A 27964-nucleotide genomic window follows, 5' to 3' on the forward strand; every position below is an offset into this window, starting at 1 on the left:
AAATCAAAATCCCAAAAATCTTCACCCTGGAAAAAAGTTGGAAATTGAACATTTCTTCACCTTAGAAATTTCTAAGCTCTAATAAGTCTTCAACATTATATGATGTTAGAAATATTATTTAATTTTAGAAATACTATTAATCAGCAGAAACTGCATGCCAGATTTTGGCAAAGAAAAAACAAGACTCTTATTGCCAGAGTTACTCCAGAATAGAACAAACTTCACAGAGTTTCAAAACGAAGAACCTAAGCTAGACTGAATTATCATTTGAAAGACATTAACAACATAAATGAAGCTTTGATTAATAGCTTGAACAAATGAATAGGTTAATAAATAGCAGTCATTTGTTTATATAAAAATAGTTTTTACAGAATACTGAGTATGACTCAATATTGTGCCTCCAACACTATAGGCATAGTACCTGCTTCTGTTAATTTCACAATAAAGTGAGACAAAATGCCCATTAACGAATCAGCACCAGTGGGACGTAAAATCTGCAGTCCAACTGAATATCTTCCTATCTATAAGAAAAACAACTTTCCAATATTCAGTAGCATCAAATCCAAATTCCCATTTGTATGAATAGACTTTTGATGTTATTAAGAGAAAATGGCACACCAATTACTTGGAATAATTAGCAAAAGAGAAGTTGAAATTGAGAACTGGAAAACTGAGTATACAGTATAACAGATTTAGAGTAAACACACTGGCAATGTGATTTGAGAAAAAATCAAATGAATTTTGAGGAGAAAAAGCTAAAATGTATGTAAACAATGTTAACGGCATGTGCTTATGAAAAGTTATCCAGGAATGAGATAAGCAGGGCTAAAATATTTGATTGCTGGAGAAAGGATAAAAAAAAAAAACTCTCTTAATCTATAGTAAGAGTGGGTATCACATTTTCCTGTGTCTCTAGGGTCATGCCAAGACCTGCTTAGTAAGAATCAGTGTTATGAGTTATAAAATCAGTAAGAAATCAGCCATATGGAAATAGGACTAGACCAGAACAAAAAGAAAAAAAAAAAAACAAACACCAAATGCCTTGTAATCTGTATGTGAAATAAAGAAGACAGGCAAATATATATATGTATATATATACACAATCATACATATATGCAATTTTATAATTATATAACATATGCAATATATATTGTATATATACACAAAAGGATATTATATATATAATTTTATAATTGAAGTTTATACTAATGAAGGGGCTTTAAATAAAGGGACTTTAAATGAAAATTAATTATCTGAAAGACTGACTTAATGACGATTTATGCACAAAAAAGCTAGATTTTAGTAGCCCAAGTTTCTTATGTTCATTTAGCATAAATATTAGATATAAATATTTTCGTAAGTAATCTTGTATCCTTTTAATATAGACATCCCATGTGATTTTAAAATTCTAACCAAAAATTATAAGTCCCCGATGGGGGCATTGTCCTATCTTGTGTGTTACTGTATTGGAATATTTATTACCTTGAATTTCGAAGTTTTATGTTGTTAACATCCATAGATTTCTGGCAAACCTACAGGGCACGCTTTTTAACATTTTGAGAGCGTCATATTCTCCTTCAATATAGAAACGAACATTTCAGCAAGCAACATCAAGACATATTACTTGTGTTTCAAAGAAACATAGTCCCAAAGCATTAATAAGTACTGACCTTGACTTTACTTAAAAACTATATCTCATGCTGAAAGCTGCCTTGAGGTCTATATGCACTATAATTTACTGAAGTAGTATCTAATAGTAAGGAATCAATATTTGATATTCTTTGCTGTATGTTAAGAATGTTTTGTTGGATGTTGGCTAAAATCAATACTGTTCTTGGTCAATTAAACAGAGATCATTCCCAGACTTAGAGGCACATGGATGAAGGAAAGTAGTTGGGGCACACATAAATCTAGCTTAACACCCTGGTTTCAGCATGTGCTTTATCTTTTCTCAATCTCATTCCATCTACTGGTAAGATTCAGATAATATTTATTCCACTAAGGGGTGTGAGAACTCAGACACAAGTTACGATAGCTGGTGGGAAAATTCACTGTAGCTAGTGAATATTTGTTCTACCCTAAGGAGATACTGCATATAAAACATTCCTAAAAACATATATTAATTTCAGAAGATTTCCACAAATGTTTTTCAAAGTATAAATATTCACTGTAAATTGATTTTGTTTTACTCACTTTAATTGTAATCAGATAAACTATACAAACATATCCTAATTCTATGAATCACCCACCATATAACTGAATATTGTCCTCAGAATTCAGTGCGTAAATTTGCATTTGGATTTGTGAAAGTATTTATATCAAATAGTACTATTTTGTTAATGCACAAAAAGCTGAAGTAAACTTAATGCAAAGGTGTGACAATCATATGCAGTCAAGCCAGAACCAGAACAGAATGAATTCAACCAAAGAAGTTTTCTCAACATTTCCAAAGAGACAATATCAGGAAGAAATAAATCTTTATGTGACACCCATAATAATACATGCTATGCAATTCAAAGAAACTTAATTGTTAGCAGTTGGTGTTAGTTTTGCATTCCAGGTAATAATTTAATTCCAGTAAATTATGACCCTTTTTTTATATATATATACTTTGGGGTACACTGGACGTGTGAGAATCTTTTAATTGTTTTAGTATTTTATACATAATTTTATTTAGGCTAAAGCCTAAGATGTTTAAAGTAGTTTAAGTGAGAATATATTTTAATAATATAGAAACAATTATAGATCATTATTTTATTTTTGCTCTTAGAAACATTCCCAGTTTGAGAAATATTATTGTAGTAGGAAGAAGAGTTACTGTTCTTAAACTCAAAGGTCAAGAGTAAGTGCCAACCCCTCCAGTTTCTCTGAAAGCTTTGGCATCAGCTTAACCTCACTGACCCTGAATTTGTACCCAGATGAAACAGGGATAATAAAAATTCATCCTGCCTCCTTTATAAGGTGTTTAAGAGAATTAAATGAAAGACAAAATATGAGAGTGCCTTGTAATCTGTAAAGTGCTGTATTAATGTAAGGGATTATTCATTTCATCATTATTAATAAACACTTCAACTCCTATATCACAACATTGTGTAAGTTATCTTCATAGGAAAATGTCTAATGCCTTAGAATGCAAATCGACTAATGATTTCATTGCTGCCTTTCACGATTTGCAAGGTTTATCTTACATGAAAACCCGCATTTTCTGCCACAAATTTCTGCATTCTGGGACTTAGCAAAAAACTGCAATTTGAAGAGCAAATTTTGGTTGATGTGTCTGCATTCAAAGCGTTTGATTATAGGCAAAAAGTTGGGCTCTGCTGTGAACCTTATAAGACCTATTTAATTTCTCTCTGAATTTTAGTTATAACACATCTTAGAAGAAGCTCACCTCTTTACCATTTGATGCCGAGCTAATGAAAGAATATCATTTGTATAATCCTTGATATAACTCTCTATACTTTAAGTGCTCTGCAGATAAACTAGAAAACACATTTATAATATTAAGTATAAAGCTAAATACAAACAGCCTTGATACAAAATGACACTATCTATTTAATTTTTAAATCTATTTTCTGATTGTTTTCTAAAGAATGTCTGGCAATTATTTAAAAACTACTACAGCACACAATTTAATTACAGGCAGAAACAGAACATCAAGTTCAAGAAAAAAATATGCAAATTTTTATCGTACATTATTTCCTAGTTGCTTCAAACCTACAATTACCATTTTAGCAGCTGCATAGTATTCTGAGCAGTGAATATATGATTGAAAGATATATAACTTTAATCAATTTTATATGTTAAATAAGAACATACATGTCTTTTGCATCTATCGTCGATCAAAATATATAAAATATGTTTCAATCTTTCATGTTTTAGACCTTCACAATGCTTTCCAAAAGGGTTTATATGTATATTAATTGTCCAAATAACATTAAGTGAACATATTTATCTACACGCAATATTTCAAGAGCTCAAACTACTTACCCCGTCATCTTGAGGATACTTGTTTACCTATTTGGATACCACCTTTGCTTATATTAAAAATTTATTTAAAAATTCATCTCTTCCAAATTAAAGAAACAGTTAACATTTAAATATATTTCTGCTAGTTGATATGCATCATTGTTCACTTTGCGGTGAGAATAAAAGTGGCTTATAAAAGAGTACAGACTATCTTCAAATTTTCTATAACATTGAACACAATGTTGGCATAATGTAGGTAGATTCTGAAGACAGAATTACTATATAAACAACAACTCATAAAAAAATGAAGGTTGATTACTGGGAAAGATCATTTTAGACTGTGTTAGAGTTTACATGAGAAGACAAGACATAAATTATTGCAACGCTAAATAAAGGAACAATTTGACAGTAGCCCTAGAAAAAGCCCACTTAATATGGGGCACTGGTTCTTCAGGTGCACTCTCCATTTCATCTTCTACGCCTGGAGATGCATCCTTCGATATCACCCAGATCTCTATGTCTTTGCAGTATACAAAGAAGATATGGGATCAATATTTTTTAATGTATTATCTATTTATACATTATTCCATTAATTTTAAGGCATATTCAGTAGGAATTATCCCAATTTTATAGCTAATACTGATAATGCTAAGAGAGGTCAAGTCATCCACAACTTCTCAAGAATGGTCAATGGATTTAAACTTGGTGGTGTCTCAATTTAGCATCCATGTTTCTGCTAATCTACCCATCTGCCTTCCATAAAGGCATGTCTCCTGGAACTATGGGTACTGTCCAAGCAAATACTGATTGTCTGGCTGCTGTTATATGAGAACTCATGACATCAACATTTCCCTGAACAATAATACTCCAGCCAGATTTAAATTTTGGGCAATGTCTCTCTGAATGATGGAAGTTGGTCCGGTCTCCAAAATAAAATCATTTTTTTTAGATTTCCATTGTGTTGGGTCCTGAATTTTTCCATGCTCTATGTCTGTTCAAAGTATTGAAATCACAGATTACCTCAGTCCTTAGACTACCTGTCATAAAATTATCACTTGAAAGCCCTAACAATATGTGCAAAGCAAGCTCATGGAGCCATCACTTTAACATGAAGGAAATAGAGAAGACTGTATACAAGTTGGATTTTAGTGAAACTTCAATAATTGAGTAGGAATTAGACTGGAGGAAGGAAAGGTGTTATGCACATAGGGAAAAATCATTTCCAAATTAAACCTTTGAATTTGAAACCGGAACAATGTATTCAAGTAAAATTCTATCTTCTTAGTCTGGCACTCATTTACAAAATGTCAAAAGAAGTCCAGTAGTACTAAAATTAATATGTGACCAGAACTTTACAAAAAACATGTCCCTTTTTGTGAGATTGTTGAATCCTCGGTTGTTAGCTCATGTAGCTAGAAAATGTTTACTTATGATTATGTTACACATAGGAAAAATAACATCTCAATCATAAAGTTTAAATTTGCATAGCTAGAATATCAGATCTAGTTTGTGTCTTAAAATGCAAACTGAGAGTTCTATCTGCCCGAATAACATAGACTCTGTGTGTGTGTGTGTGTGTGTGTATGTGTGTAACAAAAGTCACTATTCTATCTCCTAGTCTTATGAGTCCCTACATAATTATTTGTGGGTTCTTACTATTCTACCAGTGTAATGGCAATATGACAAAAAATTGTCAAATATTACATTTCCCTCCACCCCAATTTTACACACGTTGTAGACTCCAGTAACTATTCTGGAGAATACAAGGAAAATAAAAGTCCATAATAAAATACATAAATTATAAAACAAACTCAATAATGGAAATGACAAAAAAATTGACAAATAAAAATAAAATAATGTAGATGGTGTGTAATCCAGCCCCACACACCTTAATAACACATAAAAATAACATATGGGTGATTTTATGATTCAGGATTAAGCATGTCAAACTGAAGATTAATATTATGAATTTAGTCTCATCATCAGAAGTGTCTAAGCACTAGGACAGTGCAACAATTGAATCATTTTGTTCAAATTGCTTAAATGATCAAAGTAGGAAAATCTTATGTATATTAATCTGAAAGAGAATGTGTGTGTGTGTGTGTGTGTGTGTGTGTGTGTAGAGAGGCAGGTAGCTGGTACAGGCTCCTGGACAATAACTGTGACATGCCAGTGGTGACAGTCCCTGCAGATCACAAGTTTGGCACCCCATAAATATTCAAGAGATGTTCGTGATGTTTTGTGTTCATTGGGTGTGTTAAAACTACAACCTAAAGGAGCATATTAATTTTGAGATAATGAGGCGATATAAATGTTTTCTACAGTGTCTTTATATGGTTTGATCTGCTTTAATGTGATTTTTAATGGTGGTCCCACCCTTCAACAATAATTTTACAGCTTTGCCAGTGTAATGTTTCACTGATTTTTCCAGCAGAATTATCTCATGTGAATTTTCTCAGAATGTACAGATCCCTATGTGAAAGGTCATTGCGTTAATTTGTTGATTTGGCTGGTTTAGATTATGTTTATTCTCTTCTGATATCAGCAGCTCAATTCTCCATTGGAGAATTGCTTCTCTTCTTGACTTGCTTAAGACTTGACTTGCTTGACTTTCTTTGTGAAAAAGGCAATCAAAATGCTTAGACTTTCCTCGGTCAAACTTATGCAATGTGACTTATAACTAGAACATTTGATTCATTCTCCCAGAAATGTAAACCTTAAGCAGTGGTATTAAGGACCACGTGTGTTGCAGCTGCTCCATCCCAGGTGGTCCCTAAGAAGGCTGTCCCTGGTGTACTCACCCTAAATCCCCAACCTGTCCTAGCTCCTGACTGCTGTCCTTTCTCAGATCTGATTCTTTAGCTTTGCTTTGACTTGCTGAACTTTCCCATAAACTTAGGTGAACTGTTTTCTTTTTATGTTTGTTTCTTTCATCTCTTTTCCTTTTCTTTAGTTTACTTTTCTTGTTCCCTTTTGAATTAGCCGCAGTCAGTTTCTGTTGCTAGCAACCAGAAAAAAAGAAAGAAAGAAAAAAAAAAAAAAAACCACCACTAACAACAACAACAAATTAAAAACAAAACACAAAGAAAATGAAACAGCACTTTATGCATACAGCTAATCTGGTTGAGAAATCTTATAATTAGATTTTATATTTTTATACCACTGGCCCTCCTGTTTGAGTTCAGAGGCTTGACTCCACTATTGATCCCTCCTATTTATTGTGCTCAGGGGTGGCCTTGTATTCTAAAAAGGCAAAACAAAACTTCCTTTTATGGAATCACATATCCACTCCTTTCTTTACATTTAAGTGACATCAGGTTATCACTTCTGACGTAGGATGGTCTCTAATGATGGGGTCCAAAACATATTAGGTTGGTTCGAAACATACTAGGTTGGTAATTGCAGTTAAAAGTAATGGCAAAACCTCAATTACTCATGCACCAAAATACTACTACCCCCAAAATGTGACACCTTGACATTTGAGAAAGCAGCTGAAGCCAGCCAGAGGGTCATTCTTTGGCCTTTTTCCACGTGTGTCTCATGAAGCAGTCATGAAACCTAGGAGCAATTTTCTTACCTTCCTGTGAAGGATATCGTAAGACCCTCATGTGAATGGTGCCCTCCCCATACCCATAGGAAAAGCACATTTATGTATCTGAAGATACAGCGACACAAAGAAGAATTTGAACAAACAAGCCTTGCCAAATTCCTCACCCCAGTTTATTACCGTTACGTTACACTATTTTATGTGATCACAGGACTACCTACTTTTTCACAAAACCAAATGTAAAAAAAATACACAGGTTTACCATTTCTCTGAGTATTCATTTCATGGCAAAGGTTGCTGTGCTATGCAAAACCTATACTAAATAAATGTGTATGCTTTTCTCTTGGTAATATGTCTTTTGCCAGAGGGGCCTCAGCCATACATCTAGGATGAATGAGAAATAATATGTTTGCTTCTCTATACCAACCAGTGTCCTCTTCAATGGTACTACACCTTAAGGATCTGACCACAACCTGAGAAAGTCTGAATCACAACAAGCATTTTTTTCCCCGAGCCAACATCATTAAAATATTTTACATAGACCTATAAAAGAAAGACTATGGTCTATTGTAGGTCTCAATTGAGGGCGTGAAATATGTGCTTAAATAAGAAGCTTTATAATAAAGTCCAAGATTCAAAATTTAGATTTGTGTGAAGAGGGTTGGGTAGATCTGAGTTCTATAAAATGTGATGCATAGAAAGGAGTTGATAAATGATTGGGATTATATCAAGATTATAACAAATAACCGATATTTACTGTCATTGTATTATGCTGCTGTAATCTCATTCAATTAGTGGTCATCCTGTCATCCATTCCCGGAACTTCAAGTGTGCGTTTCACAGGTGAGTAAACCTAGCTTTTTGTTATTTAACCCTCTTGCTGAGGAGCTCATCACTGCAGGTAGAGTGGACATTCAGAACAGCATGGCCCAGCTCTAGATCTCACACTTCATCACTGGCTTAGACTGTCCTCTGGACAAGGTATTAAAGTGAGAGTTAGGCAGCACTAAGAGAGCCAACTTCTGGAAGTACTTGTCCATGCACGGGGAGGCAGGGGCTGCCTGCAAAAGACCAAGTTGTAAAGTTCATGGAGATACACGTGTGCATATTTGAAGGTAGAGGGGGACATGGAGGTCAGAGTGAAGATTTATGTTATAAATGTAAAAAATGTAAAAAATGAAAAAAACAAAACAAACAAAAAAATACCAGACAACATCTGAATGGTAGTGGAGGGAAGAGAGCTAGAGAGGCACCGGGTTATGGTCAGTAAAGTAAATGCTTATTTCTCTGAGTCATATAGGATTAGGTCAAATGAAGGAGATTTTAGTTTGGATCTGCCTTTTACCTGAACATAGTCTTGACATAGCTCCATTTATCCTCTTCTTTGGTAAAGAAGACAGGACTGCCTTTGACAGTTTAAACATATTCATCCAATTACATGTTAAATTCTGAGCAACACTAAACCTCCTGTTGCGAAAATGCCCTGCAATACAGATTTGCAATCTTCTAGAACCATAATGTTTATCTAAATTGTCTGAGTTTCCTGACAGGATCGACAGACTAAAAAGAAGAGAATACTGTCAATTCTTTTGAGTATTTTAGAGGATTCTTAAAGAAGTACACAAATCTTTAGTTTCTTTTTTAACGCGACACAAACATTTACTTTCTGTTTTATTTAGAGACACTATTGCTTGATTTTACTGTGTTGAATATGCACAAATAGATCAATAATTTACCCTTCCTCTTTCTAAGCAGTTGTTATTCTCCTAGAAATATGGACCAAGTAATAAAGAGAAGACAGTTGTGCTGTGAGGTGGAAAGAGCATCAAACTGACAGAAAAAGAGAATTCTCTTCCTGATTCCACTATTCATCAGCTGAATAATCTCAAACCTGCCATAAACCTATCTGTGCCAAGCGCTTGTGTACAAAATGAGGAAGTTAGACTTTATAACAGATGATCTCTAAAATATTTTCTATTTTAAATCATTGAACACATTTGAAAATAAATTTCATTTTGTTTGAATAAAATTTGAATAAATATACAGCTCTCGGTGCTCTATCTTTTTCATGTCTCACCAATGAAAATCATGAAATTATTTCTGTAAACATTTAAAATGTCAATTTTTTCCAAAGAGAAGTTACTTTAAACTTTAATAAACCATGTGTTCACTTTTCACAGGACTCTGTATCTTCCTTCTTAATAGCAGTGACATATCATGGACAATGTTATTAGAACTGCACATTTAGGCTGAAGAATGAGTCTTTCATATAAAGATTTTAAAACCTAATATCTAGCAGACTTGGTTCAGGGATCTTAAGTTTAGTGTATCAGTTTATTGAATATGTGCAAACAATCCTTTAGAAAACTCCCTAATAAGCAGTAGCATTTTATTAAAGATTTCTTCAAGAAAATTTAGCGTGTGTAATATTAAAATAATATCTATGCCTCTATGAACCATTTAATTTCCTCCACAAGCTTTGAGATATTGTCCTAGTTGGTTAAGTTATTAATGACTTTGTAAAGAGGAAGAGAGGTCTATGTAAATGGGACAAATTAAATAATTTTGCATTATAGGGAAATCTGGGCAAGGGACACAATGTCAACTAGATGGCTCTGATAGAAATACCCAAATTAACACAGCTATGAAAGTATATCTTTAGGGAAGATTTTCAACATCATGTGTTTAAAGCAGTAAGAAATGCTGGGTTTTTAAAATTTTTTTAGTCTTTAAATAAAAAAGTCATCATCTTTATTGCATTTTGTTTCATGCCTAAATTATAATATTCCTTTTATTGCAGTGTAATTATTTGTGCACATGTATGTTTCTTATGTAGATTTCAGGTCTTAGTGTAAACCAAAAATAAAATGTTAAGATCCCTGAACTGACTGAATGGACCCAGTCTGGGCCAAGTAAAATCTGAAAAATTGAATTCCCAACTATGATGGGAAGGGAGGTGGACACACCTCACTATACCCTCTCCCTTTTTGGGCTTAGGCCCAAGTAACCTAAGAGAGTCTGTTTCATCAGTCTTATGATCTCTATGTTAAGGCATTACTATGACATAGGGGTCATAAAATTGATAAAAACAGACTCTTTGTAGCAATGAGTTTGGTACCAAATTCCAATCTAACTCTGGTGTGGCATCACGGGAAAGAAAGCCAACCCTAAAGGAAATAAAAACATTTTACCCCAAAGCATATTTCTTGACACATTTGAAATAACCCTGCAAAGCCATCTTTTGTATGATAAATTTGAATCTATAATCTTCTTCCCTTTCTAGGTCTTTCATTGATCTAGGAGAGATTAAAGAAGAGTTTGACACTTTAAGGTCTGAAAACAGACATTTACCATATTCTTTCTAAGACTGCTACCTGGTGGTTTCATCTACATAACAAGAACCTTGGCTTCCACAAACCCCCTTACCTTCATTCAAACATTTACCTTAACTCTTTAGACAAAGCTTAACTCTTTCAACAATTGCCAGAGAATCTTTGCATTCATCTATGACCTGTAAGCCCCTTCTTCAAGATGTCCACCTTTTCAAGTCAAACCAATGCATATCTTACATGTATTGATTTATGTGTCTGCCTATATCTTCTCTCACACTGAAATGTATTAAACCTAACTGGAACCTGACTCTCTAAGAGACACTTTCTCAGGACCTCTGGAGATTATTCCCTGGGTTATGGTCACTCATTGGCTCAGAACAAACCTCTAAATATTTTACAGTTTGGCTTTTTTTGTTAACATCAGCCTTGAACCTTGGGCCTTGAAAAATATCTCTTCATAAGTAGCTGTTTGAAAGCTCCTACTCAAGTTTTTGCACTTACTTTAGAAGACACTACCTCAAGGAAGACTTGTCTGATTTCCCCAGGGTAAGCTAAGCCCTTTTATACTTGTAGCCTATACCTTTTATACCTGTAGTCTCAGGTGCTTATATTTATTTTTTCTTTTTTTGAGGCAGAGTCTCACTCTGTTGCCCAGGCTGGAGTGCAGTGGTGCAATCTTGGCTCAGTGCAACCTCTGCCTCCCAGGTTCAAGCGATTCGCATGCCTCAGCCTCCAGAGTTACTGGGATTACAGGTGCATGCCACCATACCCAGATAATTTTTGTATTTTTAGTAGAGATAAGGTTTTACCATGTTGACAAGGCTGGTCTCAAACTCCCAACCTCAGGTGATCTGCCCACCTCAGCCTCTCAAAGTGCTGGGATTACAGGCATGAGCCACCACACCCAGTCTTATTTATTATTTTTTAAATTACATATTTCTTATGGCTCTTTCCGGCTTTAGGCTTTAAGCTCCATGAAGACAGGGATTTTGTCCGGTGGACTTACAATTTTTTAAATTTTACTTTAAGTTATGGAATACATGTGCAGAATGTGCAGGTTTGTCACATAGGTATACATGTGCCATGGTGGTTTGCTGCACCTATCAACCCATCATTTAGGTTTAGGTTTTAAGCCCTGCATGCATTAGGTATATGTCTTAATGCTCTCCCCCTCCCCTTTCCCCCAACCCTCCAATAGGACTCAATGTGTGATAGATATTCCCTTCCCTGTGTCCATATGTTCTCACTGTTCAACTCCCACTTATGAGCGAGAACACGAGATGTTTGGTTTTCTGTTCCTGTGCTAGTTTGCTGAGAATGATGGTTTCCAGCTGCATCCATATCCTTACAAAGGACATGGACTCATTCTTTTTGATGGGTGCATAGTATTCCATGGTGTTTAGGTGCCACATTTTCTTTATTCTGGTGGGCATTTAATTCAATCTCTGGAACTTGGTCCTGGGTCTGACCCATAGTAGGTATACATGAAATATTTCTTAGAAGAATGAAAGAATAAGTAAATAAATCATACTGGAACCAGTGTAACATCTTCATATGTAGTAAATGTGGGTTAAAAATTACAGTATTGAATTTAGTCAGGTATGTTTATAAAACTTCTAGTTTTCTAAACACATCACTGATTCTATTGTGCACCCCTCCCCACTTTTTGGAAGTGTTTGTGTCACGAGAGGTGCAAAGTTAGAGATAACCAGGTGTATGCCTGTTTGCCACTTGCCACAATGTCAGGCTCTTATTAACGCTACTCCAATCACAAAAGCCATGAGCAACATGGAATTTCCAAGAAGGCAAAATTCTCCTTAGTACTTCCCATTCATTCAGGAGTCAGAGCCACAGGAACGTCCAAGACACTCCAAAAGTTAGTCAATATTGCAAACCACACGTAAGAGTATACTTAACTCATGTATAAATATTATAGACATTCCACAATAAGCAAGGCAACATTTAAAGTCAAGAGAAAAGGAGATAGGAGAAAGGGTTAATAAACCAGTCCAGGGGAAGCTAAGAAGACAAAAGGAGTCCTGGTCTGGGCCAGGGGATCCGTTGGTCTTCAGGGAAGAGTGTTTGAGGTGGCAGAGCCTTTGGTGGCAGATGCCACACACTTATCACAAGTGACTACAAGATGGTGTCAGTTAAGATGACCATTTTTAGCTGCTGAAGACCTGGCTCTTTTACAGTCACGGAGTCCTCTCAGAGAACTGGTGATAAGAGTGTGCTTGTTTGTGGCCTTATCTGGTTGGATGCAATCTTTTTTATTATGCAGAAAGTCTTATTCTTGTTGGCAAAATGCCCTATGAAATATAAAATGGAGTGTTTTTCTAAGATGAGCTAGTTATGTTGAGGGTGCTCTATACAGTTTGTCTTTTTATTTGTAGGCCATTTGAGTGAGAAGGGCATTTCTATATAAGCAGATCCATTTTTTTCCTTGTTTGCTTTGTTTTTATACAATCGGAACAAAGGAAAGGGCTTGCATTCCTCTTTAACACACAACACAGCAATGCAAACACACTGCTGCTAGTTTTGGATTTCTATTTAAGAATACAGTGCAATGCAGACCTGTGACACAGTGCCTAAGTACAGATGATACATCAACACTAGCATCTCATTAAGCCTAAAGAAAACACATTTTAACCTAAAGAAAACACATTTTGCTGTTTTCTCACTGAATGTTAAGCACAATTACTTTCTCAAATGAGAGTAGTTCACAGCTATGATATATTTATCCATCTATCTATCTATCTATCTATCTATCTATCTATCTATCTATCTGCCACCTAAATCTTTAAGAAGAAAAGCGATTCTTCTATTTGAGGAAATTTAAAATAACAAAGTGAGGATTATCACTATAAATGATATTACGCCAAATGACAATGCAAAGCTTTGGTCAAGGTTTAAGTGTGTTAAATAAACCTTTATTTAATAAACCTTTAAAATATGCTCTCATCTAAGCCTGACAAACATTCTTTAAAAAGTGTTGCATAAATTGCAATATGACCCCCAAGGTCATCTCACTAATATCCCTTTATCCAATATATCTTGTTTGAGAATTCTCTTGAAAGAATCGAAGCATGTCAGATAAATTAAATGGAAGGAACAGATGTAGATTAAGAGCGATGTGCATTCTGAGCTTGAACTTTTAATTTCACTAAATATTATTTTCCATCTTCATGATCACATTATATTGAAATGTTGGAACTTCAATTTTCTCTACTATTTCATTTCATAAAGCCTTTGTCTCCTCTGAACTCTTAAGGAGATGTCAGCTTTAAATCACATTGACTTCACCCTTTGCAATTTACATATGTTGAAGAAATAAAAGCCTTTTCAGGAGTCACCATGGGGGCCTCAGATGCCTCAAACGAGTAGTAAGACCTTGAGTCTAATGTGAGCTTCGTCGAACACAAAACACAAATCCTCCCTCTGGAATACTAATGGCTTTTGTGTACAGTTACACAATAGTTGAGGAGTAGCCTGTGTATAAATCAGCCTTTGGGCTTGTGATTGAGAAACGCAACTCCAGCTCTGGGAGAAAAAGGGAGCTTTCCAGGGGTGGTTATGACATAGCCCAATTTACACCAGAATAATTAACAGAAACTTAGAAAGTCTGAAAAGTAGTACATACTGAAACTCTCATTCATGGGTCATGCAGCACATGACTTGGGTTGAAACTCAGGTTTCTATTGTTAGAAGAAAAACTTTTAGACAAATTAAATGTAATAGTTTAATTGAGCAAAGAATGATTCGTGAATCAGGCAGCCCCCAGAACCAGAATAGGTTCAGAACAACTCAGGAGCCGCTACATGGCTGAATAACATTTATGGATAGGAAAAGGAAAGCTACACACCGAAAAGGGAAGTGAGGAGCAGAAACGGCTGGATTGGTTATGGCTTGGAGTTTGCCTTATTTGAATATGGTTTGAACAGTGGAACCCTGTGATTAACCAAAAATCGGCTGCTGTGATTGGCTGAAACTAAGCTACTTGTTACAATTTGAGGTGTGAGGATCACTCAGGAAGTTGGGGCTGCAATGAACTATGACCTGCTCACTGCTCTGCAGCAGCTTGGGCAACAGAGGAAGACTCTATCTCTGGAAAAAAAGAAAAAAAGAGGGGTAGGTTACAATCTGTTGACACATCCAGTTTGGTTACAGTACACTAGGTAAAGAGAAACCTTTAGGCTGAACATAAAATATGTAAAGAGGCAACTTTAGGCTAAACTCAATTTAACACTATCGAGATTCATTTAAAAGGGTATTTTAGATATGTAAAATGTAGTGATGAGTTTTATCTTTGATAAATAACAGTGGATTTACTCGAAGTTATCAGCTTTCTCAAAGCTGCAGTTTTAGTTTATTTTCTGAGAACACAGGCTTGGTTTTAAATATCAACAGGATTCATTGCCAGAGCTCAAAAAGTTCAGGACATGCTGATTTCCTGAAATAACCTGTGTACTGCATTTATAATAGAACTTTCCTATGTAATTCACCTGTCATTAAACAGGCCAGGAAGGTTTTAAACAGGACGGAGTGCCAAACTGGGTTACGAAATTCTTGGTGATGTTTTGGGTCTAGCAAAACCCAAAAGTTCATAAAAGCAACAGTGAAGAATGCAACCTGGAGCAAATCCTTCTTCTTCAATATGTCTGCATAATGTATCACTTCAATAATTTAAAAATATACATAAATAAAAAATAAATGAATAAGAATGTCTGGGACCTACTTTACATAAACATGAATTGGATTCTCTGGGACTGCATTGTTCCATACAGTTGCCACTAGCCCATGACAACTGCTGAACAGGTGAAAGGTAACTAGCCTGAATTAAGATGCACTGTAAGTGTAAAATTCACATTAGATTTCAAATATTTACTCTGAAACCAACCGATATACTAACAGAGACTCTATACTGATAAAGACTTTCACCAACCTTTACACAGGCTCTTCTGAGCAATCTTTTCAACTGGGTCTTGTTCTTGAGCCCTATCCTTAATCAATCTGCCAGGCCCAGTTTTAACAAAAATCCTACTAATTTAATTTAGCAAGAATCTCTCCGACGACGGTAGCTAATCACCCTTGATTTCTGATCAAGTTTCTCACCTTCTACCCTTAATTTCTTTGGCCTGTCTTTAGAAAGGATCCTGTTGAACCAGTTTAGCAAGAATCCCTCTATACTTGACTTCGCCTCTTCAACATTTTTTATCTACTGACCCCTCGATTTCTGCTCATTGGCTATAACGCATCAGCTGTCTAGGTTGTATTCAGAGTTGAGCTCATTTCCTTCTTTATTGCAATATTTTTGAATAATATCTTTCTCTTTTTAACAAGTTTCCAGTGAAGAATTTCTCTAACAATATGAAAGAATATTTTAAAATATCAATATTTTTATATGATATTTGGAATATACTGGATTAAATAAAACGTATTATTAATCACCTGTTTCTTTTTACTTTTTTCCTAAGGTAGTTATTAGAAAGTTTAGTTACATATGCGACCTGCATTATATTTTTATTAGATAGCCCTGCTCTGGAAGTGATACCTGGGCATCAGAAGAAGACATTCCAGATGATTAAATGTGCAGCCTGGATGGTGACCTTGAACCTTTAGTTAAACTAACACTGGAAAGAAATGGCATAGTATACCAATGTTATAGATCTTACTATGTGATAAACATGATGCTATGAACTTTACCCTTCTCATAGCCACATGATATGATAAATATTGATTATCCCCATTTTATGCCTAGTAAAGTGAAGCATGGGAGACAAAGTGCCTTCTTGCCCTATGTCAGAGAGATAGGGAAGAGTCAGTATTTGAAGTCAGCTAATTTGAATCAAGAGTTCACATTACTCATTATTCCTGACTATTAGAGAGATTCTAGAAAACGCTAAGTTGAGCTGATTTTGTACTTGAAATAGCAACATTAATCAAATGGATATGAATTATACTATTTTTCATGCCTTCTATATATTTGCAGTTTTTAAAGCCAGCGTATATATGTTTGACAATCCTCACAGGCATTTATATAAGGTGCTATCATCCCCATTTTCTCAATTAAAAGACAAATGCCCAGATCAATTAAACTTGCCCCAAAGTCAGGTCAGACTTCACCTCACATATGTCTCCTATAAAGGTTGGCTTGGAAGCCCTGCTTCCTTCTTGGCACTACGGTAAATTAACTCTTTCAAGAGGCTCCTGTGCTTGAAGTATAAAGCATATTTTCATCCGATTTAGATCATACGGCTTACTGACAAAGAAGTTTTTGAGTCAGCTACTTCGGGTGTTAGTACTTGAATCTTTGCCTCGGTGTTCAGTCAAGTATGGCCTTGGGCAAGGAACATGGAACATGGAACAAGGGGTTAGATCCGTCAAATGCAGATATCAATCGTAAGAGACTGGTTAAAATGCTATCTCAAATAGGATGCTTTCTTTTTTTTTTTTTTTTTTTTTTTTTTTTTTTTTTTTTTTTTTTTTAAGAGACAGTCTCACTTTGTCACTCAAGCTGAAGTGAAGTGGCACAATTATTATTTACTGCAGCTAGACATCCTGGGCTCAAGCAATCCTCCCCCATCAGCTTCCTGGGCAGCTGAGACTACAGGCACAAGCTACCATGCTCAGCTAATTTTTATTTTTATTTTTTGTAGAGACAAGGTCTCTCTGCGTCATCCATGCTGGAGTGCAGTGGTGCCCTCGATCTCTGGGCTCAAATTAAAATTTAATTTTTTTGTAGAAATGGGGTCTTGCTTTGTTGTCCAGACTCATCTTGAACTCCTGGTTTCAAGTGATCCTCCTGCCTTAGCTTCCCAAAGTGTTGGAATTACAGACATGAGCCACTGCATCCAGCCAGCTTTCTTAAATCCTTAGTAATATTTTTCGTTTTTGTTTTCAAATATGGCTCTTCTGCTTTTGTTCTCTGCACTCTATTTTGTTGTCCTTAATTCTAGTGTCCATGCTATTTGTATATTAGCATCTCTAGACATCTCTTCTTCAGGCTAAATTATTGGACTGAACGATACAAGCATGGGCCTGTGTCCTAGAACTGAAGAAGCATAAGCTTTGGCATCAGAGGGCCATTATTGACTTCTGAGTGACCTCGGCCACATAACTTCATTTGGGAAATAAAGAAATGTATACTACTTTTTCATTTGTATGAATTAAATGAGATTTCTATAAAAATAATTGAGCATGGTGCTAAGGCCAGAGTAGTAGTTAATAAAAATGGAAGGTCCATTTGCCCTTTCCTTTCTCTCTGTCCACATAAGAAAGGATACATACACTTCAACAGATCCACAGGCCACTCACATAATACATAGATGTACACACCCACACTTTAGCCAAGGATGTTGTGTTCTGGTACCAACACGGACCAATAATATCCACAAAGTTTCCAACAGGACAATTTCAACACTCATTATTGACCCTAAATCCCTCCTCTCTTATCATATGTCATCTCCACTCTTTACTCACAAGTGATGCATATTTTGAGTTTCTGTCCAAGAACATATCAGCCCCACTTTTGCTTGTGTGTTTTGCATTTTCCTACCAGATATGCTCAAACCCTGACCCATAGTCCTATGACAGATAATTTTTGGCCATGATCATCCCACCCAGGAGCCAACTAGTTTCCTAAAGACTGAATTCTGTGTATATCCTTTCTATTTTCATACAAATTCCCTCTGTGGTCATATTAGCCAATTTATGCCAAATTTTTCCTACTTTGCTTTTTAATGCATAGATTCAATGCTAAGTCTTGTCTAGTAGATCAAATGGAATGTAACATTCTCTGGAAACTAGGATTTACAAGAGAGAGCTCATCAGCTTAGTAAATCAGAAAATATTCCCCAATCCCTTCCCTTGCAGCCTAAAGCCAGAACCACTTTTACTACCAACTTACCCGGTTATGGAATGTGAGGTAGAGACTATTAATCATCTATAAAAATCCACATCTTTCACAGAGAATTTTAGCTAGATCCATCAGCATTATTCCCCAATCTCCTTTCTGAAATTTAGGTTGATGTCTGCTGGTATCATCTGAGATCAGTGATGTGGATGAAATTTTCTGGAGGTTTTCCTGTGGCCACAAGATCCAAGTTGACCTTAGTAATAGGTCTGGCTGTCGGTATTTGCAATTGTCAGAGCAACTTTCTCTGTTGCCTGTGTCCATGTGGTCTCTCAACATTCAATAGTCCCAGTCCAGGGATCTTCATATGATCACAGGTGGTGATCTTTCACAATGGGATTTGGTGTGAAGTAACGTGTGCCAGTTTTAAACTTCTACTTTATGACAATGAGACTAAATTTCCCATGATTTGATTTTTCTTTCTCTTTCTTTCTCCTTTCTGTTCTTTTTTTTCTGTTCCATTCCATTTTTTCTTTTCCTTCCTTCCTTCCTTCTCTCTTTCCTTCTTTCTCTCTTTCCTTCTTCATTTCTCTCTTTCCTTCCTTTTTTTTTTTTTTGGTTGAGACAGGGTCTTACTCTGTCACCCAGGCAGGAGTACAGTGTGCAGTGGCACAATCACAGCTCACTGCAGCCTCAAACTCCTGGACTCAAGCCATTCTTCCATCTTAGCCTCTTAAGTAGCTGAGACTACAGTTGTGCACCACCCTGCCTGGCTAAGGTTTTTATTTTTTGGAGAGATGGGTCTTGCTGTGTTGCCCAGGTTTGTCTTGAACTACTGGGCCAAAGCAATCCTACTGCCTTGGCCTTCCAAATTGCTGTGATTATAGGCATGAACCACTGCACCATTTTCCCCATGATTTCCTTTTCTCAGCTGCTGAAAATTGGACATGGTAATGACTCTGCTTCAAATACGTCAATAATCCTATTGGAACTATGTGTGGTTTATCAATAACTAAAAGGAGCCTGGGTCCTTGAATGATTGTGAGGATTGCAATTAAGCCACTGACCTGGCCTGTTCAACTGTCCAAGTACATGAGAAAAACATAAATAACCCCTTGTTCTTCAAGCTGCTGTTTTGAGGCTCACCCTACTCCGAAACAAACCAAGTGGAGAACAAATCCAGCAAGAACCTTTATAGTAGCTCACGTGAAGATGAAGCATAGTAAGTTCAGTATTTTCACATTAACTGAAACCCAAAACAAAATGTCAAATAGACATCTTCCAATTAATGGAATCAGAACGCAAAACTTTTTCCTACTAAATCCTCCCAAATTGAGGGGGATAACAAAATGAAAGACCAGTAAAACCATTTCTACCATGACGAAAACCATATATAGGAGCATTGTCTTTGTCTTGATATGAAACATCAATACTTATGAATATTAAAATCTAAGAATATTAAAAAGAGAATATAATGACCTGAGCTATAAGCTTGTCTAATGACATTCAGAACCACCATGCTGCCACTGAAACCTTATTTAGAATAATCGTCATTAAGTGAGTTTTACCATTTTCTTTTCACTTAATTGTATCTACAGTGTGACCAAGATAAATGCAATTTGTAAGTTTTACAGGACAGTTGAAGGAGAAGAGTTAAGTGAAAGCATTTGAATAGCCCATAAAACATAAATTCTTATTATATGGGGGATAGTTAACTGTGGTTATTAAGTAGACTTCCCTAGAATGTTAGTAGTTTGTGTGGTTTTGAAAATAGTCTCAAGGTTGTTCCTAAGAGGGTGAGAAATGGGGAAGAGATGGGGGAGTCCTCCTTTCCCTCGCAGTGATAGCAACCTCTAAGTCATTCTCCAGAGGCCAAATCTAATCATGCCAATCTATTAACTAAGAGAAAGTGTCCTAGAAAAGAAAAAAAGAATCCTGAAAAGAGGTAGTGAGTCTTTATTTTAATGGTAAACTTAGAAACAGACACATCTTTTTACTTCCTGTTTTAAAGGCTATCTATCTATCTAATTCGGAACTGATTTCATGGTTTTAAATTCCAGCTTTCTGACGCACAGTGTTTCTTATTAACTCTTCCCTGTTATACTTGCTCATCTAATTATCTCACCCTCTCTCCTGTGTTCTAGTTTCTAATAGGTTTCCTTTCCACAACTCACTGGATAGCCAAGAGTTTCTGGCAATAAGAGTTGGGCTTGTTCTGAAAGTGTACTGGAACTGCAAGGGATTCAAATATTCTGAATTGCAACCACATCATTCTACAGATGATTGAATCTGTACCTTACAGATGGAGAAAGCTCATTATCATTGTTATTAGATAACGTGTGGCTAAGGGAGGATACCAGGTCTAATCAGGAGTTATCCACAGAATTATGTTATCAGCAAACAATCTCCACTGACTTTTTCCTACTTGCTCTCTTTCTTCCTTATTGAATGTGGCTATGAATGTAATATTTGCCAAGGACTTCTCCAGTATTACGTTTTCAAAAGAAACAGCTTCTTCCAACTTATTTTGCAAAAATTTTTTAACTTTTACTTCTCAATAGGTAAAAGTTACTAGACGATTATGACTATAAACAAAAATAGAGGCCTAATTTTCCTATGTGTGACTTCAGTTGTTGCTTATTTTTACCTACCCAAATCTTACCCATTTACTAAATTCTTCCACCAGTGAGCCACCCCAAGCTATTCTAGAAAACCATTTCTTCCTCCCCTTAATTCCTAATACAGAAGGAAGCTTTTACTCCTAAGTTGACAATGGCATAAGATTTTTTTTTCCCTTCTGAGTGGCTTTTCATTTTCTTCTATGATTCTCCCTTGACTTTTGTTATCAGTAGTCAGTATATTTCTTTGAGCCAGAAGCCATGTCTTGTATATAGTATTGATTGCCCTGTAACTCTTGAGTGGAGTAAGCTTACATTTGTTGAGTTCTTACAATGTGCCATTTACTCTGCAAAACGTTAACAAGATACCATTTCATTTAATCCTTATGAAAACACCCTTGAGGTAGGGCTTATTAGCCCCATTTCACATGAGAGGGAAACTAAAGTGTGGTACAAACACCTAAAGGAACTTCTCCAAGAACTAAAATATAGTGAACAGTAAAACAGACAAAATCAGATCATCTGGCTCCCAACAGTGCTTGTTCCACTAAATGATATCAACTGTCCTTACAATTTGGCACACAGTAGGAACTTAATAAGTTCCTAATTATAAGAATATGTAGATTTTTCTAAATTTATAGTATATGAAGATATATGTATATGATATTGTATATCATAATTACAATTATATTGTACGTATTACATACGTCAGTGTATATATGTGTATTTATAATTGTGAACTTATAAGCATGATTCAATCTAAAGACTTTCTCTCTGAATGATTAGGATTTTAAAAATACTAATTATGACTTTCAGCTCAAGAAGTTGAAATTTGTATTTTCTATCTGATTGATGTGTTGCAAAGGGAGACTGTACTCAGACAAGGATGTTAGCCAGTTCTCAGAAAATCATTTGCAGTTGCTTTATGCATTGTCTAAAAATAGTTTTCAATGCATGATTTAACACAGAGCTGGTAACACAGACTCAAAATCTAAGATAGTTTAATAAATAAAAGTTTGACCATTAAATAGGAAATAATTTTAATCATGAAAATGCATCTAATGAATTTGAGATATAACTCTCACAAGAGTATTTTTCTTCCAGCCTGTATTGTTGACAGATGATCTTTTATAAACAGGCAACAATCATAAAGCTTGCAGAAAAAGGTAACTCTCTTAAATAGATTTAAAAATTTCATCACTGTCTACCCATTCAATGCTCATATTCTAGTATGTTCAAGCATGTCCACCAGTCAATATTAAAAGCTGGAATATTTTATAGGCAACTAAATATTTCTGCAAATACGTTTGGTACTTGAAAGTTGGAATATAATGGACGGAGTTGGTGGCCTTGTTCTACGAAAAGTGAAGTCACGTAAACACTCACAGTGAAGAGTTGGAAGAGTCATATGCAATGCAGAGCTCAAATACTTTAGAGCAATGAACAAAATGAACAAAATCACAGTCAAATTTACCACTCCAGTCCAGGGACAGTGACTTCCCTAGAACAAATTTTTAAAAATTAGTTCAAGTGGTCATGAATAGTCTCATTGTATAGTTAATATAGTGTTTATAAAAATTAAGGGTATTGGTTATATAGATAAGTACAATAATATCTATCAGGTTTTAGCAGACAGTATTCGGGAGAATGGCTAAGACAGTGTTCCAAATTACCTATCTCTGTATATTTAATAATAGCAACGTCACAATTTTTCTAGTATTTAATAATAGTAACAATTTGAAATTTATTATAGTTTTTTCCAAATTACATTAATAATGGCTTACATGTATATATAAAGTTAATATTTAATGACAATGATTTGACAATATTATTGTATATAGTAATACTTCATTAAACAAACTTTTATTCTCCTTAATACATTTTCAATATTGTATTAATTTCTTTATTAATATTATTCCAGGTAATATTCAGAAACCAGTCTCAAGATAATATGATTGAATTGAATGGCCTTTGGATGATGGGATTTTTGTCTAAATCAAGACCTGGAAAAAAAAAATGGGAGTTTAAAGGTGAGGTATCAAGATAACAAATATTCAAGAAGATGGAGAGAAGTAGGATTAAGGAGAGAGTGTTTTAAAGCTCGTTGATTTGAATTGCATTTCTGTTTCACTGCTTTGCAGTCATAAAACTAGATCCAAATATAAATGCCATCATGATATTTTACATAGCTAATTAACCTCATGTAGTTGGATATAGTCCATTCAAAAACTTCTCATTGGCAGGGTACCGTGGCTCATGCCTGTAATCCCTGAACTTTGGGAGGCCAAGGCAGGTGGATCACCTGAGCTTAGGAGTTTGAGACAAGACTGGCCAAAATGGTGTCTACTAAAAATACAAAAATTAGCCGGGTGTGATGGCGAGTGCCTGTAATCCTATCTACTCAGGAGGCTGAGGCAGGAGAATTGCTGAAACCTGGGAGGCAGAGGTTGCAGTGAGCCGAGATTGCACCATTGCACTCCAGCCTGGGCGGAAAACAGCAAGACTCCACCTCAAAACCAACCAACCAACAAAAAAGAAAAAAACAAAACAAAACAAAACAAATCTCCTTAATATTTCTTGCTCCACTGTACTGATCTCTGCACCTATTTCGGAAGAAATATTTAGTCAACAGTCACCATTTAACACATATTTGTTAAGTATGAAGCAGTATCTGTGCTAAAAACTGGGAATACAGTGGTCAAAAATTTAGACAGACATCCTGCCCTCACTACGATCATAGCCTTGTGTACATCTCTCGCTCCCCTCTCCTTTTTCTGTTCTCTTTTAATGTGTTAAGAACTAAGATGTGGTACATATCTTTCAAGAAGAAATTGTGTCTAGTGTAAACTTTCCTAGCCACTACACAACAGTGCCTTCATCTCAGCATGCAACATATTCCCAGAGAAGAAATTCACCGAAAGCCACAGTGCTCTTATAGTATGCCATAGCTGTGTACTTTTGCTTATTTCCAATTCTGGTTTCTTGACTCTACAGAATTTCTTCCTTGTTGCCTCCTTCCCTCCACCGCCTCCTCCTTTCGCTCCCTTTTCCTTCCCCTCTTCTCCCTTCCCCTCCTTTTTCTCTCTTTTCTTTTCTGTTCTTTTTCTCCTTCCTTCCTTCTTTCCTTTTCTTTCTCTCTTCCTTCCTTCCTTCTTTTCCTTCTCCATCTTTTATTCCTTTTTATTTTTCTCCTCCTCCTCTTCTTCCCCCACCTTCCCTTCTCCTCTCCTCTCCACTCTTCTCCTCTCTTCTTCTTCTTCTCTCTCTTCTTTCACCCATCTCCTCTCTCCCCCTTTTCTGTTCTCTTTCAATCCAGAGACTTATGGATAAAACATGAAGTTGAGTTCTAGAAACTCAGTATTATCAATGCTGATATGAAACCACTGTAAGGAAGTGGTTCAACATACTTGTGAGGCATGAACAGCACAGTTGAGTATGATTAGAAAAGGTAGGAAGATCACATAAGAGGAAGGACTATATATATATATAGTGAGCATCACTTCTATTCTTAAGCTCTCCATTCTCAAGGAAATAAAACTGCCTACTTGAAAGATAATGGCATGAACAAATAGAGATAATTTAAGTTTTTGGTCTGAAATAACCAAGTTGGTTTGTAGCATTTTCTGAACTCAATTTTTGGACTCTGCATTACCCCATATAATGGGTTAAACATTATCATGAAGATAATACCGTTTTTCTGTACATGTTAATAGAATTGAGTATATGCTTCCATTATCAGAGTAAGCCTAATTTACAACATCATTTTAAATAAAAGTGAAAAAGACAGATTTCTAGTCTGGTTTCCTGACAGTTGTCTTATTTTAAAAATAATTCCCAGCAATATATATTTGCTCTATGCAAGGCTAGTACATCATTGAAATAATACTTGTGTGAGCCATTTCTATAGTTAAGCATTACCTACTTTTCTCAATTAATTGATTAAAATAGCAGCAGCTACCAGGAATCCCCTGAATACCATCCAAGTCCCTGTATTTTTTTTTTTTTCCAGAAAATGTTTTAGTTTTTCAAACAATTATTTTGAAGAAAAGTTGAAGATTAACCTTAATGGTATTTTACAACCATAAAGTTATTTCTAAATGACTATTATTGTATCATGCCCATGGACACTTTAGGAAGACATAAATCAGCTTGTCTTATTTTTTGGATCAGTGATTCTGTTGCCAGAAACTCATGTAATGACATGATTTTTATACAGTGATGCATTTATACACACAACAAGGATGGAAAATTGCGTAATTAAATAAAAAACACATTTTGAATTTATATAAATCATACTAAATTATGGGTTTCAATGCTTGAAAATCTATAGGGTGAGAAGTAGCACATACGTAAATTCTAGGTATAGTACGCTTTATACCTACTCACCACTGTTAACTACTACATTTCCAATAAATAGATTTTAAGTGGATTCTTAGGGCTAGGTTGACTTGAGAATCACAACACTCACTTCATTAAATAGCACTAAAGATCAGGACATCGAGGTCCAATTTAGACCACGGTTGATTACTTCAAGCTCATTAGCTAGTAAATCTTTTTAAAGTTATTTTATTCAATGAAATATAACTACTATAAATGTAAACAAAAAGAAGGCATGTTCCTCTTGAAGCAGCAATGGATTGGAGTCCTGTGCCATGAATTTCCTTTATCTCCTATATTGGACTTTAATAGAGGTTAAACATCAGGGCTCTAAGCAATCCAACTGAAGGGCCCATACTCTAGATTATGGTATAGCCGCAGGTATCTTAAACAAATTTGTAGTTCTACTTTTCAATATGGTGGTCATTAGTCACATGTGGCTATTTACATTTAAATTAACCAATTTTTCTTTTTAAAAAAACATAATTTTTGTTGCACTGGCTACATGTTAAATGCTCATAGTTACATGTGGCATGTGGTTACCATATTGGAGAGCAGAAATAAAGCACAATTCAATCACGTGTACTTCTTTGGACAGCTCTGTGAGCTTTGTGATGGCAAGAAACATCTTTTTTTTTTTTTTTTTATTGAGATGGAGTTTTGCTCTTGTTGCCCAGGCTGGAGTGCAATGGTGAGATCTCAGCTAACTGCAACCTCTGCCTGCCAGGTTCAAGCGATTTTCCTGCTTCGGCCTCCCAAGTAGCTGAGATTATAGGTGCCCACCACCATGCCCAGTTAATTTTTGTATTTTTAGTAGAGATTGGGTTTCACCTTATTGGCCAGGTTGGTCTTGAACTCCTGACCTCAGGTGATCCACCCTCCTCGGCCTCGCAAAGTGCTGGGATTATAGGCGTGAGCCACCGTGCTCGGCCGCAACATCTTGTTCGTTTTAATATACTTAGTACTTTGCATAGGGCATGGCCCATCAGAGATGCTCCAGAGATTTACTGGAAAAACAATGTGTGTGTGTGTGTGTGCGTGCACATATATAGTATATTTATTGTAAAAACTATATATATAGTTACTTAGCCCCAGGGAACAAGTGAGCAAAGACATCCAAAGTTTGACCTGTGTGCTTTCCTTTCTTAAGAGATGACATTAATTGGAGGAGAGGGGGAGTTGACAATGTGTATGTTTATATAGAAGCCAAGAAAGCCTTCAGTCCCCAACTAGAGTATTACATGTAAATTCACGACTATTATGAGAGATTGTAAGGTGCCTATTTCCCTGAAGCTCTGAATATGCTAATGTAACAATTGTTTAGCATTTTCCCTTCCTGTGCACAGTTCAACCATGGTAGCTTCATGTGCCTTTGGCTCCCAGGTTTCTCTGGCTTTTTATCTTCCTATTCTGTCTTTATAATATCTACTTTCACCTTTTTCATGTCAACTCCCACTGTGTCTAGACCTCTGTTCTGAACTCTAGATTCCCGCTGCCTGCAACACAGCATCTTGTCAGATCTTAGCACTTTGAGGGCAGGGCAAAGGACTAGTTGTGCATTATTTGAAGATGTGTTTTTGATGATCATCACATTGACTAGGTTCATGATGTGCTCACGAAAATACTGTTTGAATTAACTGGAATATGTTTTGTTTTTGTCTTCTTTGATCCTTCTCCCATCAAACTTAAAGTTCATAGTAAAACCAGGAAAGGAGTTCAATAATGGGCAAGAAACTATGAAAGACACACAAACCAACAAAACCATGAACACTGCTTATTTAAAATCACTGTTTAAGTTGAGCTCAGTGCTTTCTGGTAAGAAATAAAAAAATTAAAAAGTAAGCACCAGGTATCATGTCCCAGGCAGGAGAGGAAAATAAACACAAGATACAAGTATCCAACAAGGAATCTAGAAAAACCTGCAGAAGGAATGGCATGGGAGAAAATGTGAATCTGGTTTACAATGCACTCTGTAGTTCAACAGTGAGTACTCACTAGTAATCTTATTTTGTGTGATGTCTGGAGTACTGCATGGAAAAGAAGCTGCAACTAGACATATACACAAACATTTTTAACACATGAGTAGAAACAACTACTGAAGCTCTAGCAAACAAAGAAGAGTATGTGCCCATCCAGTGTTCTGTGCGATCACAAATACTTCATTTGACCATAATAATTTACATTTTGCAATCTCTCATTTTAATGTGTTCTCATTTAAATTAGCAGCTATGTATTCTTAAAATACATGAAATACCTTGTGACAGAAATG

The 27964-nt window shown here is 35.6% G+C and overlaps 1 long non-coding RNA gene across 1 annotated transcript in view; it reads left to right on the plus strand.

Annotated features, from left to right (window-relative positions):
* LOC126944970 (uncharacterized) overlaps positions 1-9298 on the plus strand; it is an 82313-nt gene extending 73015 nt beyond the window's left edge. The window contains exons 4-5 of the long non-coding RNA XR_007722249.1: positions 8312-8359; positions 9287-9298. This is a non-coding gene — a long non-coding RNA (uncharacterized LOC126944970). The remainder of the gene's footprint in view (positions 1-8311; positions 8360-9286) is intronic.
* Positions 9299-27964: the final 18666 nt, after the last annotated feature.

The sequence above is a fragment of the Macaca thibetana genome, chromosome 20 (genome assembly GCF_024542745.1).
Source record: "Macaca thibetana thibetana isolate TM-01 chromosome 20, ASM2454274v1, whole genome shotgun sequence".
In the NCBI taxonomy this organism is placed as follows: domain Eukaryota; kingdom Metazoa; phylum Chordata; class Mammalia; order Primates; family Cercopithecidae; genus Macaca; species Macaca thibetana.